General features: G+C 38.1%; 1 long non-coding RNA gene across 1 annotated transcript; it reads left to right on the plus strand.

Annotated features, from left to right (window-relative positions):
* Window positions 1-378: 378 nt before the first annotated feature.
* LOC145423652 (uncharacterized) lies at window positions 379-4233 on the plus strand. Its single transcript, XR_013904711.1, has 2 exons — window positions 379-496; window positions 3921-4233. It is a non-coding gene; the product is annotated as an uncharacterized LOC145423652 (long non-coding RNA).
* The last annotated feature ends 9035 nt before the right edge of the window (window positions 4234-13268 follow it).

A 13268-nucleotide genomic window follows, 5' to 3' on the forward strand; every position in this document is an offset into this window, starting at 1 on the left:
CTCCTGCTTTGTAGGGAATTTTGTTTGCTGTGGCTAACCCACTTCCAATGCGCTCTCTGGAAACTGAGAAACTGGAGGTGGAGCCTGTGGAAAGGACTGAAGAGCTAAAAAAGAAAGCAGGACTTACCTGAGGTTGCCCATACTGTTCGTGCGCACTTGCAGCCACCCAGCGCTTATTCATTTTGAATTAAAAGGATATGCATCTTCATTCTTCATGATTGTAAATAAAATGGGGAACCGCTCATAAAAGCCCTGACCACACCGTTTCTGGAGGTCAAAAATCCACACAGACTTTCTAGTTCTTAATCAGTTAATGAGTGATAAAATCAGTCATGTTTCAAAAACAATAGCTTGAAGTTTCTTGTTGTTTTGGAGGTAAAACGTTTTATCTTCTTTCTCCAGGTACAACAGCTGTGTTCAAATCCTCTGTAAAGATTAATGAATAGATTTCAGAAACAACAAAGGAAAACGGAAAACAGAGGAAACTGATGTCTCAGTAAGTCTGATCATCTTTTAAGACTGACAGGGAGAAAAGCTTGCTGCCTCAGAGTCGAGCGCATTTCACAGACAAACCCATGTTGTGACACCAAAGGAAAAAACAACAGCTGACACGCTAAAAGCCTTTGTTCAACCACTGAAATGCCTATACAAAGCTGGTTTTGAGGCCTGAAGCATCGCGCGTCAGGATTTTACCTGCGATCTATAAACAGCAACCGTAATCAGACAGAATATCAGCTGCTTTTTAAAACGTAGAAGCCTGTTTTTAATTAACAGCAGATGTTCTTAGGTGTTGTAACAACAGGATGCCTCAGTCAATAATTAGAGTTTAACACTAGTATCCCCTGGTGATGGAGTTTTGTGTTTCCCTCCAAACCCCTGCCTTAGTGAACTGCAACAAAGTCATGTAGACTTAAAGCTTTTTTTTCTTAATACCAGTGATTGCAAATTTTGTGTATCATGAAAATTTTTTAACGCTTTGTTGCGATGTGCATTGGCTTGAGAAAAAAAAAGAAACGAGGTTTCTCCCAATTAAATTTGATTTATGTGGCAGCACTTACTCTAAAAACTATAATGTATTTGTTGTCAAAAACCTTTTGTGCATTTGTTTTTTCTAATATTTCATGACTCATCTCATTTATAGTTTGATTTATTTTATTTTAGTTATTATTTACAAGGAACATAAAACAGCTTCAATGTAAATCAACATATTTTGTTGTTATCCTTTTATTTCCCCTGCATTAGTATGCATACTATACTACATAACCACATTCACTGTTGGGCTTTGAGAACTAATTAAAAAAATAGTTTGACATATTTGTAGAATAGCTTATTCCATTTCTATATCTTCTCTTAATACAATACTGGAGCTTGCAGCTGTAGACAATGAAGACAGTCCTGATTTAAACAACTCAGGGGTTTGCTTTGATAGCTTGCGAAACTACCGATAAATAGGGTTAGGTACCGAACTATGTACTTTTTAAGGTAGGTACACTTTTAAAAACTTAACACAGACAACGCTCTCTTCAACCTTTCTCATGCAAAATGCAAAGCTGCCCATGGCAACACATCTAATCTGAGGAAACACCTGCTCAAACATGAAATAGATCTACAAGCTAAAGAGCGTGCTGTATTTTATCACCTGAAAGCAGAATTCACTAAAGGACCTGCAGCTAACTTTAACATGTATGCTGCCAGGGTATAAGAAGTTAAGTCTGTGAATGATTAAACTTTTAGTGAGATATCGACAGCTGCATCGACATCTTCTTCAGGTAATTAATTAGCTTGCTGGATAAGTTGTCATTAGAGAAACAGCCAATCCAAATTAGGAAGCAGGAGTGGTGGAGATGGTTGTAGTTGTTGTTCAGGCTTGTGCACCATTTGGGAACTTTGTGTAAGGCACTTTTGGCTTTGGATTTGTTTGCTATTTATTTAGGTTTTTATTGGCTTTCTACTTTTGCACTTGAAGCCAACTGGAAATCCTCCCACACTTGCCAGTTTCTTTTTCCTGGACCAGGAAACAGCTCTCTGATGCTCTGGTACAAATACAACCATTAACCACCTTGTCCTCAAACATGGTGTTTGCTAAAGACAGTTCCTGCTTAGCTTAGAAGCCCAATAAAATACAGTCTTACAGGGGAAACCCTCTCACACCTCTGAAATAAACTCAGTAATCAGCAAGGGGCTTGTGAGTATCCCCACAGCTGCACATTGCCTCTCCAGTCTGATACCTACACCAGCTTTGGTTTCTCTCTGAATGATGTCTAGCTCTGTGTCTTTAACTGCTTGACAACTGACGTATTTTTCTTCTGCAGATTCTCCAAGATAAGCACTAAGTGGCATAAAAAGCATTATAAACGCTTCATTCCTATTTCTATATCAGCAGGTGTCAACAGGCTGTTAAAGTTCTTAAAAGTCTTGCAGCAAAGCCACATGTTCACTAATGAGCTTCACTGTTCATCTAAATAAACCACTGGTTTGTAACTGTGTCATTCTGGTAATCAATTCAGTTCAATTCAGTTTTGTTTATATAGCGCCAAATCACAACAAAAGTCGCCTCAAGGCGCTTCATAGATAACAGATATGATTCAATGCAGAGAGGTCTATTAACACATAGTGAGTGAGAAAGGTGACTGGAAAGGAAAAACTCAATGCATCATGGGAATCCCCGGCAGCCTATGTCTATTGCAGCATAACTAAGGGAGGATTCAGGGTCACCTGGTCCAGCCCTAACTATATGCTTTAACAAAAAGGAAAGTTTTAAGCCTAATCTTGAAAGTAGAGATAGTGTCTGTCTCCCGAATCCAAACTGAAAGCTGGTTCCACAGAAGAGGGGCCTGAAAACTGAAGGCTCTCCCTCCCATTCTACTTTTAAATACTCCAGGAACAACAAGTAGGCCTGCAGAGCGAGAGCGAAGTGCTCTAATAGGGTGATATGGTACTACAAGGTCATTAAGATAAGATGGGGCCTGATTATTTAAGACCTTGTATGTAAGGAGCAGGATTTTGAATTCAGTTCTGGATTTAACAGGAAGCCAATGAAGGGAAGCCAAAACAGGAGAAATATGCTCTCTCTTTCTAGTCCCTGTCAGTACTCTTGCTGCAGCATTTTGGATTAGCTGAAGGCTTTTCAGTGAGTTTTTTGGACATCCTGATAATAATGAATTGCAGTGGTCCAGCCTGGAAGTAATGAATGCATGAACTAGTTTCTCAGCATCACTCTGAGACAGGATATTTCTAACTTTAGAGATGTTGCGCAAATGGAAGAAAGCAGTCTTACATATTTGTTCAATATGTGCGTTGAAGGACAAGACAGCAACTGGTTTTTCTTTTTCTCCCTGTTGCTTTTGCACTGTTGCACAGCAGGCTATTGCCATGGTAACTAGACCTGTGGATGCCTTTGTATGATTTTTGTGTATTTTTTTTATTTATTTATTTATTTATATATAATCTCCTCTAATCCTGGACCAATTAGTTTCAGACCAGGACAGAGAGGAGGAATGTCTTCTCTCTGTCATTCCTTCCCAAGAGGATTTTCTTTCTTTCTTTCTTTCTTTCTTTCTTTCTTTCTTTCTTTCTTTCTTTCTTTCTTTCTTTCTTGCTATATAGATCTGTTTTTGTGTCAGCTGTGCACAGATAAGACACACAAAAACTTCACACACCAGATCATTAATTTTTCTTCATATTAATCCAATTATCTCAAAAACTGTTGATTGGGCGTCATCTGTTTTCTCCACTTGTTCTTTGTTTCATGACATCTTTTTATGGTGTCTCAACTAAAGCCTGCCTCTTCTTCTTCTTCTTCTTCTTCTGACAAAAAACACAGCAATTAAACTCTCACCCTCACCCACAGATCAAGTTTGATGGATTTTTTTAAAACTATATTTTTCTATCCATTCATTGCTCTTTTTTTGCTCCCTCAGAAGCCCTCAGGCATGTGTGTCAAGAGCTCCCATGGTGTGCGTGTCTCCTGGGTTTCAGCAGCATGCACACACTCAGAGGACACAGTGCACACACACACACACACACACACACACACACACACACACACACACACACACACACACACACACTCATTGTCTCAGTCGGGGGTACAGCTCAGATCTCGGGGAGAGAGGCGCACAGCGGGAGTACAAGGGGAAAAGATTATACCTCTGGGGCTGACACACACACACACACACACACACACACACACACACACACACACACACACACACACACACACACACACACACACACAGTTGTTCATATACAGACAGAAACACACACACACACGCAGACCTAAATCACACAAATGCACACAACCAAACAAATGCTGAACTTTGAACAGTGAGGTGAGACTCATGCAGGAAAACAGAGGACTTCACAGTAACACTGTTAACATAAAACTTTTTAATGCTGTTTGATTCCACTTTTCTACTGTGTGACCAACTTGTCTATTAACTTTATTGCAAGCATTAATAAAAAAATAAAAAAAATAGAAGAAATCAGTTTTTTTCTCAGAAATGGGATGGCACCCTGTTCTAGCCCAGAACCATTGCCTCAGACTTGGAGGTGCTAATTCGCCTCTCAATTGCTTTACTTAGCTGCAAATCACAGCAAATCAGTGCAAGCAGGATGTCATGGCTTAATGAAACCAGCCAGAGGAACAAACAAATAAAACAAAAAGAAAAACTGGGCCAACACAGAGAGACAGCCAAGCATTCACACTCACATTCACACCTATGGACAATTTAGAATCACTAGTTAACCTAACCCCACAAACTGCATGTCTTTGGACTGTGGGAGGAAGCAGAGTACCCAGAGGGGACCCACACAGACAAGGCAATAACATGCAAATCTCTGGGCAGATGATGGATTCCAACAGGTAAGTGACTGTGCAAACCATCATCCCACCATCTTTTCCCCTTGTCACCACCATGCTGCCCTCTATTTGGAAATTTTAATTTGCAAAACCATTAGAATTAATGACAAGGACCACACACTGTTGTTGGTCCCTAAACTTGGTATAGAACCATTGTGTTTTTACAAATTCCCAAGCTTTCCATGATAAAATGTAGCTCAGGAATGGAGGATAACTTATGCCCAGACTTGAATGGCACATTTGGGGATTTGTTAGACTAACATTTCTAAAAGACCCGACTTAGTATTTATGACTTTAGACTTAAAGGAAATAATCAAAAGGACTTCACTTTTTTCTTCTTTTTATAAATTGAATGCTTCTAAATATTTCTAAATATTAATAAGCTTGATGTTTTATTTATTTGCAAATACAATGTGCTTGTATTTGCAAGTATACAGCACCCCACTGGAGCACTGCTTCCCACAAACGATAATAACAAAACTACATTATTTTACTCCCCAGGAATGAGAACAACCATTAATAAACCTGTGCCTTTCCTGCTATTACATACTGTAAAAATTGCCCATCATATTAGTACTTTACTCACTGTAAGGAGTAATAAGAAATATCTCTGGGACTCTATGTCTCCATATGAAAAAGTTTAACACCTTGTTTTACATCAGGAAAAATGCTTAAAAAATCATCATCTCAGCTGACAATGCTCCTCCATTAGCTTCACACTGAGTGTTAATAACCACAAGACTCCTTGGTGTGTTTCCCATACATCTACATCTGCCAGGAGTTTATCTCCCCACCAGTTTTTAGTCATTGAGCATCATCTGGCTGGCAATATAGAATTGTTTGCTAATAAAATGAAATTACTGCATTTAGAAAATACTCTTGGTCTAACCGCCTGTGTCTGGATTCAGCGGTGTCTTTGCATGTAATATTTATTTAACTTTAATTGTTTTCTGGGAGCGGCAAGGTTCATCAACCTTATGGAAATTTTCCATGCATATAAATTCCCATTGTGCCCCTCGTATTCTCTTTCTATCCATCTCTCGTGTGTGCCTCTGACACAGAGAGATTTTATTCCTTTGTCTTGGTGAAATCTAATGACCACTCAAGCATGGTGGGCCAATCGAGAGCTGAGGTCAAAGGGTGAAAAAAGGCTCAGGGAGGGCGTGTTCGTGTGTGTATATGTATGTGTGGATATATAGCTTTATCTCGACACGCGACAGAGGACATCAGCATGATTGCTGACATACTGACAGCATCAATGGCACCGAACTCAGATCAGCTCTTGTACTGAAGGAGTTAAACTGTGACACAGCATGTTGACAGATGCTGTCACAACACATGTCCACACTTGCTGTTGCTACACTTCAGTGTTGGGTACAAACAGAGATGGGCAGTAAAGGGTTACTTGTAACATGTTACTGTAATCCGATTATTTTTTTCAAGTAACGAGTAAAGTAAGGGATTACTATTGCAAAAACGTAATTAGATTACTGTTACTTTCCCGTAGGAACGCTGCGTTACTGCATTACTAAAACCGTGATTTTAGTAACGGCAAAGAAGCTGTGTGCAGATCAACAGTGGATAATATATCGAGTGCGGGAGAGAGTATGAGCGTGCAGCGTTTAAAGCGTGGAAGTACTGACCTTACTTTGAGTTTGATTCCATAAAAAGTGACAAAAACATTAGTGTCCGCTGTGCGCTTTATACGGCAAAAAAACCCCCCCTAAACTTCCAAGCAAGCACCGAGTGTGCTACGACGTAATGGGAAAACACAGAGAAACTCGCGGATTCTTCAACTGACCGCTGCGGCACACCTGCACCAGGGCAAACCTCCGCCTACGCCAATCCTGCTTTACAGGTGAAAACAGAGCAACAGGACTGCTAGTCTTTGATGTTATTTATTTTCTGCTGTCTTTTACTTGCATCTATTTGAAAGAGTGAGAGCAAACACAAATTTTTTATTTTATTTTATGTGCTGGAATGTGTAGAAAATAGGTTTCAATGTTACACAAATTTCTTCCAGTCAGAGAATGTTGCATATAATTAAATTTGTGCTTGATACATAAAGTTAAAAGATTAAAACTAATAAAACAAGTTTTAAAAAAGGAGACTTTTCCATTTGATTACATTTTGTAAGATGGATTATGCAGAAAAAGTAGAATTGGGCTGAAAGATCTATCGCTTTATCACCTATTCAGGTTGTAAATCGTGTTTTTAAAAAGTAACTGAGTAATTAGTTACTTTTGAAAATAAGTAATCAGTAAAGTAATGGGATTACTTTTTGGGAAAGTAATCAGTAATTAGTTACTGATTACTTTTTTCAAGTAACTTGACCAACACTGGGTACAAAATGTTCCAAGAGTAACGCACTACTGTAATCACATTACATTTTGCGGCAATGAAAATAAATTCAATAATTACCCTCGTTACAATTAATTGCATTACAAAGGCTTTTCTATCACCACCTTTATTGTTTTTTTATTAGATTTGAACATTTATTGGAGTGGCTGTCATGAATTTTCGAGCCGAGTATATCATTCCTAATGTACGCCACAATGCGTCAAACTTCTTTGGTACAACTTATTAGTTTTTCCAATGTTAGGTTTTAATGTGTTAAGATTACGCGAACATAATTTTGTGGTAACATGTTTTCATGTCATATTTAACAACATATTTTAGGTGTTTTTCTTCTTCATTGTCTGTTTGGAGTAAAATGTGCAATTTTCATGATGCATGATGTGACAGACGCAAAGTAACAACATGATTCATTATTGAAGAAGATGGTTTGTGTTTTTTTTTTCAAAGAAAATGCCTTTCTTTATTGAGTTTTTGACATTGTCCATTAAATGTTTCTCGTATTTAACTTTATATATAACCATTTCTTAGTTTTAGACTAGTGGGCTAGTCAAATTTTTTCCCCTGTTTATTTGGCTAAGAAATCAGTCGCCAGGAGCATTGCAAGTTTTTACTTCCTCTTTGCATGTGCTGCAGTCAACTGATTTCAGTTCGTGTGGTGGTAAAAGAAGAATGGTGGAGCGGTCAACATCTACTGGAGAGTGGGGTTATAGACGCTACTTTTATTTTTATTGCACAAAATGACAGCATCCTAACATAGAGCTAAACCAAAGAAGGTGAGAATGAGCCCAGACCAACAACCAGAACCTGAACTTCAGCAGGTAACAAAGACAGCAATAAGCATCCAGGGTTGCAGCACTGCAGACTCCATTGCCACCATCACATGTTTCTATAGTAGAAACTGTTTTCAAATTTTGCATCATTTTGTTTGTAAAAACTAAAAGAATGACCGTATGTTTGCCCTCATTAGGACCGGGATTTGTGCTGGTGTGTCGAACTGTAACATATTTATATTGTTAGCTGGTAATTATGGGACAATATGTTTTGGCCATCGAGTAACAAAAGTAACGTAATAAGTAGTGTGACAAAATACTTTCTTAATACGTTTTTAAGTAGCATACAGCGTTACTTTCATGAAAAATAACGAAAGATATGTAACTTGTTACTTTTTTTTGAGTTGCGAGACCAACACCACTCAAGAGACAAAGATGCAAATATAGAGTTGTCAAACCAGGCAAAGATTGATAATTTCTATATAACGTATCCGTTAAATCACCTAACAACTCTTCACTGCATTCACTCCATTTAAAGTGTACAAGTTTTACTGAGCTATTGCTTCCATCGTCTTCTACATGCATGTGTGCCATCATCCCAGAAAGCTACAGCCTGCGGCCTTTATTAAACTGTCTCACAAAGCTCAAAGAAAGTTTCACCTAATACTGAAAATAGCAATTACGTAAAAAAAAAAAAAAAAAAAAGTAAAACCTGTAATCCTTTCATGTAAATGTGGGACCAGTGAATGGAGAGCAAATGAAAGAAAATCTTTATTTTGTATTTTGTGCCAATTTCATTACTTTACGCTTTTTTAAAAAAATAGTCCACAGAGAGGTTTTATTTATTTTTCTACACCTTCATGACATTAAAGAAAAAACAGCTAGCCATCCAAATCTGAGTTCAGAGTTTTCTTCTTCATGGTCCGAACAAACAAGTGTTTTTTCCCCTACTTTTTTGTCTTACTTTGTATTCTTGCACTAGACTGTTTACATAGAGACATTTATTTGATTAAAGCTCTGATTTCTTTGTTCATAACTTTGATATAAGGATAAATTGAGACACAATCTCAAAAGACATATGTTGTTATTGACAAAATGAGATTCTTTAAATACAATTGTCCCTCACTTTTATGTGACAACAAAGAAAAGGAGAGGAGGTGACGTCCTAGCGTGGCACGACACTCCCACCCTCCTCTGGTCCCCATATGGACCCTCTCCTGAGAGAAAAAGCTATCAGGGAGGCGTGTATGTGTGTTTTTTATGACGTGAGTGTGTGTGTGTGAGCACAACAGAGGCCAGTGCACCAGTCTGGAAATAGGGGACACATTAATCTTATTTGTCATAACCTGTCCCTTGAGACGCTGGGACCCCCGTGTCCCAATACCCACCCAGCTACACGCACGCACACACAAACGCTGACCCCCTCCTGTGTGCTATCGGTATCTGCGACAGACAGAGAGAGTGAGGCTAATTACATGTGAGAGTTAAGACGGTGGAAACGAGACAAAGACCGCGCTGGTGTGTGTGCGTGTGCGTACGTGGCCTTTGTTTGGGTTCTGATATATTTCACTTGTCCTTGCTGTTGTTATGTCTGAGTAACACAAATTACTGTTACCTGTCATTAGTCCGTGCTGCTGTCCGAACTTTGCATGTCCGTGTTATTATGTCTGTGTGTGTGGGCAGGACAAAGGGGATATTATGCAGCACTCTACTTTTCCTCCGCACCCCACTCTGTTTTACCATGGTGCTGAAATACACTCAGACTAAAGGAGAAAATATCATCAGAAGTGCAGATTAAAGCCAAAGCTAAATCAAATGCAACAGTGAGGCTGCAAGAAAAAAAAATAATTAAGTGGTAATCTTACATCTTTATCCCAATATCTGACTCCTTTTTTGTTTTAAAATCTTTAAATGTTTTCTTTTTTCGGTCTCCACAAACAGGTTATAGAAAATTATTACTATCGATACATATATTTTTTTTCCTCTTCTCAAACGATGCTAAATACGTGGTTGGATACTAAACACATGTTGAAAGATGATCTAATAAATTAGAAGTCCCCTAGCTCTCATCATTTCATCCTCATGATTAAGACAGTCCAGAACAACAGGGCAAAAATTAAACTTAATGGAGTAAAAACTGTATGAATATATGAAATAGCTATATGTCAACCAGCTTTGACCATTACAGCTAGTGGTTCCTTTTACGCTACAATCACACTTGGGGAAAACCGTGGTGACCGTGTACGACCAAAAGTGCTCTATCTGAGTGACATGATACTATGAGCTCTTTAAGAGAAGATAAAACCTGATTATTCAAGACTGTGTTTAAGGAGAATGATTTAACATTTTTTGGTCAGCATTTATAAATTACTTATACTTATTATTTACAAACGCTTGGCAATCATCAGTTGTAGTCAGTTTGAATTGGATTTTTTGCAATAAGGTTTCCTCCCACTAGATAAAATGTGTCATCTTGGTATTGAAAGTAGTCCCCAGAGGTTGAATGTGATCAAATGCAAGCTCAGTCTTGCATTTGATCACCAAATGTGAAAAAATTCAATGCAATCATTGGGCAATCGCTGTTTTTTTGTAGTCGCAAGGAGGTTGCCTTCCCATTTTTACATTGGTGTGAGACATTACATGCTGTTTCTGCTGTTTCTGTTTCAATTTATGTTCATTTACAACAGCAGTGGCAGTCATTTGGAAATGGGTACCATCAGGTTCTCACATAAAATCAATAACTGTCTTTGCAAAAACTAAAAACTAAACTTATTACATAAATATTACATAAATTATTAATATTTATTTATTGAAGTCTTTAAACATTTGCAGAAGAAAAATAGAAAATGCACCAAAACTGTTGGTTCAGTAATTGTTTCTTAAAAATCTAGTTTTGCAGGTTCTTATTTCACCATTCATGTTTCTTTTTCCTTTGTAGGCTCTTCAAAAATATAGAAATGATTCTATGATTCTCATGTAGCTTTGATCAATAAGTTAGAGTACTGTATACAAGCTGCCAGTCAGAGTTTGATTAGATGGACAAGCTACAGCAACATGAAACAAATGTGAAAAGCCTGAGGAAGTACTCACAGCTCTGTTTGAGTCAGCACAGCAAAAGTGACAGCTGCACAGACGGGTCAGGTCAATTCAAGCCAAGCAGAACCTCGTTTGTCCTCAGAGGGAAAAGTTAGGATGAAGAACACGTAATGCAATTTAATACAATAGAACAGTAAAGGAAAAGCAAAACAAATGAGGGGCAAAAAAAAAAATAAAGTGCAGGGTGTATCAAAAGGAATTATCTGATTTCAAAGTGCTTTAATTCTGCAGTCGTTTTCCGGTACCAATCAGAACCATGTACAGTTAGAAAAAGGGGATTCATGAGTTTCAACAACAGTGGCTGCAGGTACTCCAGACATGCTAGCAAAAGTGTTGGACAAGCATCGTCACATGATACTGTGGAGCAGGCAGGTTAGGACCCAAATGCAGGACTTGGATGCAAAACTAAATTAAAACCACTTTAATTCTGGACTCAACAAGGGAACACACCATCAGAGGCTTAAACACACACACGGGGTAATCAGGGAAATAGAGAGAACACAGGTGAACTAAATCTGACTAACAAGACAGGGGAAGCAAAACTGAACATATGCACACAAAACAGAGGACTAACAAAATAAAACAGGAAGTAACACACACTGAGACTCAGATTAACACAGCAACCAGGACTATAGGTGTATTAACAGGCAAGACAGGGAATGCAGACAGCCACAGGGACATGACTGGGGAGACTGGAGGTAAAATAAACACGGACCCAGTGAGGACAGAACACGAAGACGAGACTAAGACAAACTATAACTATAAATAACAAAGGTACTAAAGAAATAACATACTCAGGAACTAGAACCTAAATTATCTTATACTTTCCAAGAATTAAGTTCAGAACAAAACTCAAAATACTGGGTCAAAGACTCCAGACCACGACAGAGGGGGCACACTGAGCATTTGTGAACATTGTAAGTTTTGTATGTAAAACTTATTTTCAGTCATATACTTTCAAATTTACCACAAGTTTCTACGTCATTACTTAAAAAAATAGCCTTTTGATTCATGATGATTGTTCAGCTTATGAACAAATGTTTTGTGTGTTGGTTTTGGGATAGGAAACCAAACAGACTGTAATACTTGAAACACTAATTATTTATTTAATGACTTTCTCTGCACACAAAGAGATAAATAAAAATCAAATAAAAAGTCAAAGCCTTTGTAACTCAATAGTAAAATAAGAGTTTTTAACACTACAGTTTGGTCCAGAGAGCCACTAGCACACTAAAACACTGAGTAACTTTGGTACTTAGTGTGACAGACTGAGGTCATTAGTAATGCATGGTGCATCCATGCTTTATTTGCAGTGCCCTTAGATGCATGTGTCACAATTATAATTCTCCTCTGATGTCCCACTTCATGGATTTAAACTACATAAAATTTGAAATACAGAAGTCAGTGGATAAAACGTTTATATTACATAAACAAACAGCTACAGATTCTGATGAGCCTATTGGGAATATCCAAACTGACTTTTATTTCAGTGTGAGTTAGACTTTAAGGTTAATAACCTGGATATTCCTTTTGTCTTTCTCTCATTCTCTGCCTGTCACCTCACCCGATCGCTTATCGCCTGCCCACCCCACTTCTCTCTCTTCCTCCCCCTTCAGGCCAAACTGCAGCTATCAGATTACTCTCTGCTTGGCTCTTTTCAATTAGACTTGCTCAATTTCAGCCCTCTGTTTGTGTGTGTGTGTTTTCCTGTGTTCAGTGTGTATGTATCAGTGTGTGACACCTTAGGAAAAGACACCATGGTGAATTCTATTAAGAAACCGCTCATTTTCCAACGCTTGCCACGCAGCAAGTGTCCACCCACTTTCTCTTCTCTTCTTTGACTAACTCTGTTAGAGCGTGTGAGTGCATTAGTGTTGACAGCTGATTGCATTATAGGTGACATCATAGCCTAAACACAAATACACACACTCATATATTCACAGGGAGAGAACATTTTTTTAAAAGTTCACATAACCTTTTGTTTCGTATTGTTTTACTCCACAACAATTGCGCACATACATGAGAAAATTAGTGCATTTTGACGCAAATCTAATATAATAACCTTTAATGCCTGGATTTTTGGCTTTAACCACATCTTTTTAAACAGTATAAAGAGCTGAATTTTCTGTCCTCAGTGTCAGAAGACAAAATAAAACAAAGATAATATCACGCCAGCATAAAGT

Source organism: Astatotilapia calliptera, chromosome 22 (assembly GCF_964374335.1).
Source record: "Astatotilapia calliptera chromosome 22, fAstCal68.1, whole genome shotgun sequence".
NCBI classification, from domain to species: domain Eukaryota; kingdom Metazoa; phylum Chordata; class Actinopteri; order Cichliformes; family Cichlidae; genus Astatotilapia; species Astatotilapia calliptera.